The following is a 7,851-nucleotide window of genomic DNA, read 5'->3' as shown; positions in this document are numbered from 1 at the left end:
ATGAACTACGAGATCATGACCTGAGCCAAAGCTGGATGTTCAACCAACTGAGCCTCGCAGGTGCCTCTTGAAATTGAATCTTGAGAGCTTCTACTCCTAGCTTCTGTCAAGATTTGTTGTTGTTGGGGCGCCTGGGTGGCTCAGTCGGTTAAGCCTCCGACTTTGGCTCAGGTCATGATCTCACAGTTCGTGGGTTCGAGCCCTGCATCAGGCTCTGTGCTGACAGCTAGCTCAGAGCCTGGAGCCTGTTTCAGATTCTGTATCTCCCTCTCTCTCTCTGACCTTCCCCTGCTCATGCTGTCTCTCTCTCTCTCTCAAAAATAAATAAAACATTTAAAAAATTTTAAAAAAAGATTTGTTGTTGTTTTGTTCCCCAGAACATTTCTAGGAGTTTCACTAACCTTTTTTTTTTTTTTTAATCTTTTTAGGGGCACCTGCGTGGCTTAGTCGGTTAAGTGTCCGACTTTCGCTTAGGTCATGATCTCGCGGTTCGTGGGTTCGAGCCCCGCGTCGGGCTCTGTGCTGACTGCCAGCTCAGAGCCTGGAGCCTGTTTCAGAGTCTGTGACTCCCTCTCTCTCTGACCCTCCCCTGCTCATGCTGTCTGTCTCTCTCTCCTAGAAATAAATAAAAATTAAAAAAAAATAAAATCTTTTTAATGTTTTATTTATTTCTGAGAGAGAGAAAGACAGAGAGACAGACAGAGAGAGAGAGAGAGAGACAGTGTGAGCAGGGCAGGGTCAGGGAGAGAGGGAGGTACAGAATCTGAAGCAGGGGCCTTCTCTGTCAGTCTTTCTTCCCTCACCTTGACTCTTTCCTTCAGAAACATACAACTCCTGCAGTTATATTGTTTGTTATTTGCTGACTGGTTTGCCATCCGCTGCCTCCATGCCACTGGGACGCCTGACTGTGTCTGCCCCGTTCACCCCGTGTCCATCCCCAGAAGCCTGTTTCAGTCCCGGCATACAGCCATTGCTCAATAATTATTCTCTGAATGAAGAAATGCGATGAGAGCCTGTTGTGCCTGTTTCCCTCATTTTGTTTAGCTGTCAAGAGTTTTGAATGCGTTCCTTTGAGGAGACTTGGTTTGCAAAAGAAGGAGGTGGGTCTGCACCTGTGAGCAGGGGCCTCAGCAAGACGCTCGTGTGGGCTTCCCTTTGAAGTGCCGCTGGGGACGGTGACAGATAGACAAGGACATGAAACTTGGGGACGGCTCCAGGTGGGACGACGACAGAGTGAGCTGAGTCTGGGGCATCATGGGAAAGGTCATCCCCAAGCCCTGGCTGCCGAGAGGGCCCCTGTGCTGCTGGTCACAGTGCTCTGAGGTCACAGAGGTCTTCTCCAAAGTAGGCCGCCCTCAGGTGGAGAGGTCTGCCCTGCTTATCTATTTAGCAGAGACAATGGTGAAGGACAGGAAGAATGTGCTGGTCAGTTAAGCCATAAAGAGGAGGCCGGAGAAAGAAATTTATGCTAAATATTCAACACTGCTGTGTTTCCACACATGAGCAAGTCCTTTACCAGTTCTTGGCCTTGATGGTCTTTTCTGGTAAATAGCACAGTGGACAGCTTTTGTAAAAGTCTCTTTCCACATGAGCTTCTAGAACTGAGGGGAGGTAGCCTGAATGGAAGTCGGGTGTGCTGGAAAGCTGACCTACCTGCTTTTAGTAGCTGGTAAGGCATTGGGGTTTAATGGTCTCTGATATGTTGGTGGCAATACAAAATAGAGAGGTAGGAGAAAGGGACCCAAAGTCCGGTCCTGGGTGATAGAAGGAGGGAGCAGCATGGTCTGCTCTATTGGTTTTATGCTAGAGGTCTGTGGACAGATTGAGGACAACATACTAGGGTCTCATCAATACAAGGCGGTGAATCTGACAAAAAATATCACCTTTCTTCTGCTTTTCAAGATAAAGAAAGTGTCATGTGGTAGAGGTTTGACATATTTTGAGAGTGAAAATTCAGCTGCTTCTGACCTGGAAGATTATTTTCTATATATTTCATGTGAGCTTACATTCCCAGATAATGAATTTAAATTACATATTACACTTTGCTGAGAAAGGAAAATCTATTTGCCCGTCAGTGATATACATTCTTGTTATTTGCCAGACAGCTTCGTGTGGACAAATGATAATGGATTCAGACAGGCAAAATCGCATTAAATAATTCCACCACTTAATTGCAATGAATTTATAGTAGATTAGCATCAAGGAACACATTAGCAGGAACATTAAATTATGATGCAAGCCCCATTTTCCTTTGTACTCATACTTTTAAAAACCTTCATTGTAGAGATCTCAAAATAACATCAGCTTAGTTGGTTTGGAGATAAATAGAAATAATGAATGTGTCTGTTCTTATTCTTTCCACTTAAATATATATTAGATTAAATTTCCATTTGACCTACTCTATCAATAAATGCATAAATCTGGAGATGTCTCCCATGAGAAGCCATTAAGTTGGATTATTTTCTAATGTGAAATGTAGATTTGTGGTAAAAGGACCAGAAGGGAAGGGCATATTTATGTTTTGTCTTCAAAAAGGCTGATAGATAAATGTGAGAGCTTCCCAGATGAACTTGGGCCTGCCGAGTTCATGTCCATCAGCATTAAAGCCAAGCAGAGAGGTCCCACTGAACTCAGTTTTAGCCTGTGTTGGTATTATCATATTTGAGGATGACTATTAGTATTCTTTTTAGTTTTTCATAATAACTTTAATTTAGTGTTCCTTCTCAATGTAAGAGCATGGGGTTTATGCATGTGAATACGTGTGTAAGCATCAAACTGAGAGGTTGTGTGTGCATGTAGGGGTGGGCGCGGAGGCTGTGCGCTGGAAATTATGTACATATGGCTGTATGTGTGTGGCTATTTGAGTTTACCGTCTGCTTAGAAGATTTAGATCTCCCATCCCCAAATCTATGCATTAATGTACATTTTTACTTTTAACCATAAATTCTGCCTCCAAATCCCTCCGTCTTTGCAGAAAATATACAATCTCAAAAAACAGATGGGCGTCAGTCACTGGTGCACCTTAGGCTGGTTCTGGTTGGATCCCGTTCATTTGTACATGTCTGTAGTCAGTGGATTACAAACTGATTTTTGTCCAAATGCAGTTATTAAAAATCATAATCAGTTTAATTCATTGCTCAACAATAATTGAGCTCCAAATATGCAATCCAGTTAAAGACAGCTCTAGGAGCCAGAAGGAAGCCACAGAAAATCCTTCATAAGATGGAGAACAAATACTGATATATCTGATTTTTAAAAATATTCCCACAAAATCTTTTTATGGTCACTGGTCATTCTATATACCATAAAAACAGAGACAATTGTAATTAATTTATCTCAAAGGCTGGTTTTGAGCAATGCAGGCATATGGGTTTTGCATCATTGACCTTGAAGACATAGTGATTCTCTTACCATCCACTCAGCGTCCAGAGATGGTCTTGATCCTGCGAAGTTAGAGTTCAGTGGCCTGGATGGAGAGACCTGCAGTGCACCTGGTGACAAATGGGTGGCAGAGTAGAAGGATTGAGGTAACATGTACAGTTTTGTCACTGATTAGCTGTAGGTGTTGAGGTAAAGTCTTTCCCTCAGTCTCTCCCTCCATCATCTATTAAATGGAAATAGTTATGCCAATTTTTCTAGAATTTGCATTAATCAGATGAGTACCCGCTATCAGCAAGCCAGTCTGAGTATGTGGGTGGTTGATGGGAGCAGGCTGTTGAAAGGTAAGAGCCTGTAGGGGGAATGAATCCCAGTGCAGCAGGTGTACGGAGAAAGCAACAGGTGTTGATCAAGAAGGATGCAGTCGTAGGCAAAACTAGGAAACTTCTGGGGGGAAGAGAGTTACACAGATACACTATCACTCTAGCCCCACGCCCAGCCCGGCCGTCGCGCACGCATGCTACAAGTAATGGCACAGGTGGACCTGCCCAATACCATGTGGCCAATACCTATGAACAGGTTGTCGAGAGTTGAAAAGTTTCCATCAATCTGCAACCAGTTACACTGTAACAAAATGGGACTGGATGAAACCTTTTGTTTGCAGACGTTAAGAATATTAAAGTGGGGGCGCCTGGGTGGCTTAGTCGGTTAAGCTTCCGACTTTCGCTTAGGTCATGATCTCGCAGTTCGTGGGTTCGGGACCCGCGTCGGGCTCTGTGCTGACTGCCAGCTCAGAGCCTGGAGCCTGTTTCAGAGTCTGTGTCTCCCTCTCTCTGACCCTCCCCTGCTCACGCTGTCTCTCTCTCTCTCTCCTAGAAAAAAAAAAAAAAAGAATATTAAAGTGGCAGACTCACTGAAATTAAACCTGTATAACTGATATAAACGTAACTGAAGGCCCATTGAGATGAACCTACTTGGCCCACAATTCCTTCTCATGCAAGGAGCCTGAAACTGTGTGAGTCTGTCCCTCTCTGGTTGCAGAGAGGGGCTGGGTTCTTCCAGTCTGCGCGGTGGCTGTCCTCCTCTTTCCTGACGAAGTGGCCGTTGCTCACATTCCATTAGACTCGTTGCCGTTCTCCAGTGCCCCTGGGGTTCCCTCAGTCTTTCCTTGTTTCCCAGCATGAAGGGCTCCTTCGCTCCCACCTTTTTTCTCTTCTTGTTTTTCATATGTTTCCTCATCGATGAAACTTTTTTTAAAAGTTTATTTTTTGTTTTTGAGAGAGGTAGGGGGCAGAGAGAGATGGGGGGAGAGAGAGAATCCCAAGCAGGCTCCACACTGTCAGCACAGAGCCTGGCATGGGGCTCGAACCCGCTAACCTTGAGATCATGACCTGAGCCAAAACCAAAAGTCAGATGCTCAATCGACTGAGCCCCGCAGGTGTCCTGCTTTGGATGAAACATTTAATGAGGGTCTGTGATGTGCAGACACAGAGTAAGGCTGTGCATTTTTGAAGGCAAATAAGATGGGGGTTCTGCCTTCAGAGTGCTCACGGTCACTCCGCTAAGGCAGATACACCAATAAACAGGCTCTCAGACCATGTGATGACGGCAGGGTGGGGGGATGGGCGCTGCAGCTGATGACCCCATCTAAGGCTCGAGTGGACAGGACCCGAGGTTGGTGACCGCTGAGCTGCCTGAAACAGGAGAAGATGTTGCCCAGGTGAAGGGAGGGGGGCGATCAGGAAGAGGGAGCAGCCCTTATTCACAGTAAACGAGGAGAGTGCTTTGTGTCCTAAAAACCTGAGGTCCTTCTCTCTCTCTCTCTCTCTCTTTCACACACACACACACACACACACACACACACACACACACACACACAGAGGCACGCACACCCCAAGGACATTCCATCACTTTTGTGGGACCAGCATAACCCTCACACACTGGCAAACTGCCCCTCAAGAAAAACAACAGCAACAAAATAGCAAACAAACGGATTTGTGAGTTTGCCAATCTCCATGGTGTAAACACTTCCCGCGTGGATGATTTCAAGCTACCAATGACGTCACAGCTGGCTTGCCCACTTCTTCAATATTGAGCAAACAGTGCTGAGCTGTTACTGGTCAGTCCCAGCCCACTGTGGCCCCCCTCCCCCCAGGACAACAGCCTCTCTCTCAGAGAAAGAACCCCCCTCCCCAACTCGGAATCATGTTTCAGCATCTTCTGTTTGAAATATCCTCCAGATACTGTTGCTTGGGTCCCTTGGGCTGCCCAGCTGGCCGGGATTGTGTGCCGCGGAGGCTGCTGGGAGGTTCTGCAGAGATAGTGACGACATAGAGAGCCGACTGTGATATTTGGAGCCACAGTGAGAGACCCTCTCCCCAGCAGTGATCACAGTCTGGCTACGCTAACTGGAGCAGTGAACGGTGAGGGTGCCAGGAAGAAGTGTAGACACCGGAGCAGAAGTGTAAACATGGAACAGGGGGCGCAAACAGAGAAGAAAGTAGACCCTGCCCTTTGTGCATTGGATTCTCTCTCAAATGTGCAGGAAATAGGAGGGGCTGAGAAGCAGCAGGAAAACCCTACCCGGGGAAGAGGTGGGCTGGGGAGTTTGTAGACAAACATGAGGCCAGCTTCCAAGAACTATCAGTTTGATTAATTAATCCCAAAGAACATAATTACCGTGAATCTTATTCCTGGGATCAAGGTATCTGAACTGAGATCTGTGTGTCTGCAAAGAAACCAACATTAAGTGGGAGGCTTCTGAGGATAATTAGGATCCAAAACGTTGGGGGAAATGTTAGTGGGGATTCCACATCTATGCCCGGAATCCTCTCCCGCTCCAGTGACAAGATAATGGCCGCAGAAAAGGCTCAGCAGGGAAGAATGAACAGTTCCGGGATCATAGTGGGGTTTGGCTGGGAAGCGTGTAAAATATGGCCCGCTCCAAAGCAGAGCATGGAAGTACTATTTTATATGCTTTCCATGTAGAAACAGAGGAGCATAGAGCCCTTCTAGCCCACGGCCAAGGACAAACTGCAGAAACAGGTAGGGGAACCATTTATATGGCATGACTATTTGGGAACAATGTCATGGGGGAAAATATGAAGATCCAATGAGTGACTTAGGTACTGACCCCCAAGCAAGCAGGACCCAAGCAAGTTCAAAGAACTCACAACAAATACATACCTGGGCTGATCTAAAGTGGACCTAATTTGGTACCAACTGGAACAAATTGAACATGTGTCCCAAACCAGTGACAAGTCCTGGGGAATGGGATAGATAAAGAACATAGATTCCAGGGGGCAGAAGTGGAGAGGGAAGTACAGGAGACGGAGACAAGCTGGAGATGGGCAGCTGTGATGAGAAACAGCCAAGAGAAGCAGGTTCCTGGGCAGGATAGGTCTCTGCAGGCTCCCAGGGCAATGGCATTTCCTGGGCTCAGAGGGAAACTGAGGCAGTAAGGAGCTCAGTTGAAGGAGGTAGAGACAGGATAAAGAGGGAGGAAAACACAGTATATATGTGTATTCATCAGGATTTCCCAGAGAAACAGGATGGGTAGATAGGTAGGTAGGTAGATAGGTAGGTAGGTAGATGGATAGATAGATAGATAGATAGATAGATAGATAGATTTATTTTAATAATTAGTTCACTCCGTTATGGAGAGTCCAAAATATATTTGGCAAGCCTGCACATTGGAGACTCCGAAAAAAGTTTCAGGTCAATTCCAAAGGCCTTATAATGATAGAATTCCTTTTTGGCTGGAAAAGTCGGTCTTTGTTCTATTAAATTCTTCAACTGATTGGACAAAGCCCACCATTTCATGGAAAATACCCTACTCTATTCAAACTCTTCTGATTCAAATGTTAATATCATCCAAAAAAAATCCCCCAAAAACCAAAAAACCTTCACAGAAACATCCACAATATTGTTGCACCAAAAATCTGGGCACCAGGACCCAGCCAAGTTGACACATTAACTGCCATAATACGGTTCCCATTCAGGCTTTTCAGAGTTAAGAATCGAGAAGGTGAAGGCAACTTGAGACCTGGTAAATGTGAGAGAAATAAATGAGAGAAAGGAAGCCATTTCAAGGTCATTGGGATGGGTGATTCAGATCCAATAAAATGTGTAAGAGTGTAACATGGAGTAACTACTTATTATGATCGCTAGATTGCAGAAAACTAGAGAAAACACTATTGAGGTTTTGAAAGAAAGATTTTTAAAAATACTATTTGTGATGATGAAGTACAAAGAAACTGAATTTATGGATTTGCCATTTGGGGAAAATTTGGTAGATTTGGGAGAACTGTAATTATACAATGAGTCCAAAAAGGGGTTAATTTTCAGGTATTTTAAGGAGGCCAATGACAGGCACTTTTTCTCCTTCTAAGGGTGGCCCATCTGAAGACACGGTAATGTATGCTGACAGTCCCAGGGGCTGGAGAACATTCTCTTGGGGGAGTCATGCCCACT

The 7,851-nt window shown here is 45.3% G+C and overlaps 1 long non-coding RNA gene across 2 annotated transcripts; it reads left to right on the top strand.

The window, feature by feature from the left end:
* Positions 1–5,739: 5,739 nt before the first annotated feature.
* LOC120247513 lies at positions 5,740–7,437 on the top strand. Of its 2 annotated transcripts, none has more exons than XR_005532336.1 (3): positions 5,740–5,801; positions 6,367–6,423; positions 7,380–7,437. It is a non-coding gene; the product is annotated as an uncharacterized LOC120247513 (long non-coding RNA). The 2 variants fall into 2 exon arrangements; XR_005532335.1 differs by having other exon boundaries at positions 5,764–5,842.
* Positions 7,438–7,851: the final 414 nt, after the last annotated feature.

Source organism: Hyaena hyaena, unplaced genomic scaffold, assembly GCF_003009895.1.
Source record: "Hyaena hyaena isolate Hyena2069 unplaced genomic scaffold, ASM300989v1 scaffold_526, whole genome shotgun sequence".
Taxonomy (NCBI): Eukaryota; Metazoa; Chordata; class Mammalia; order Carnivora; family Hyaenidae; genus Hyaena; species Hyaena hyaena.
The sequence above is the reverse complement of the archived record's forward strand: the minus strand, read 5'-3'. Positions and strand labels throughout refer to the sequence as shown.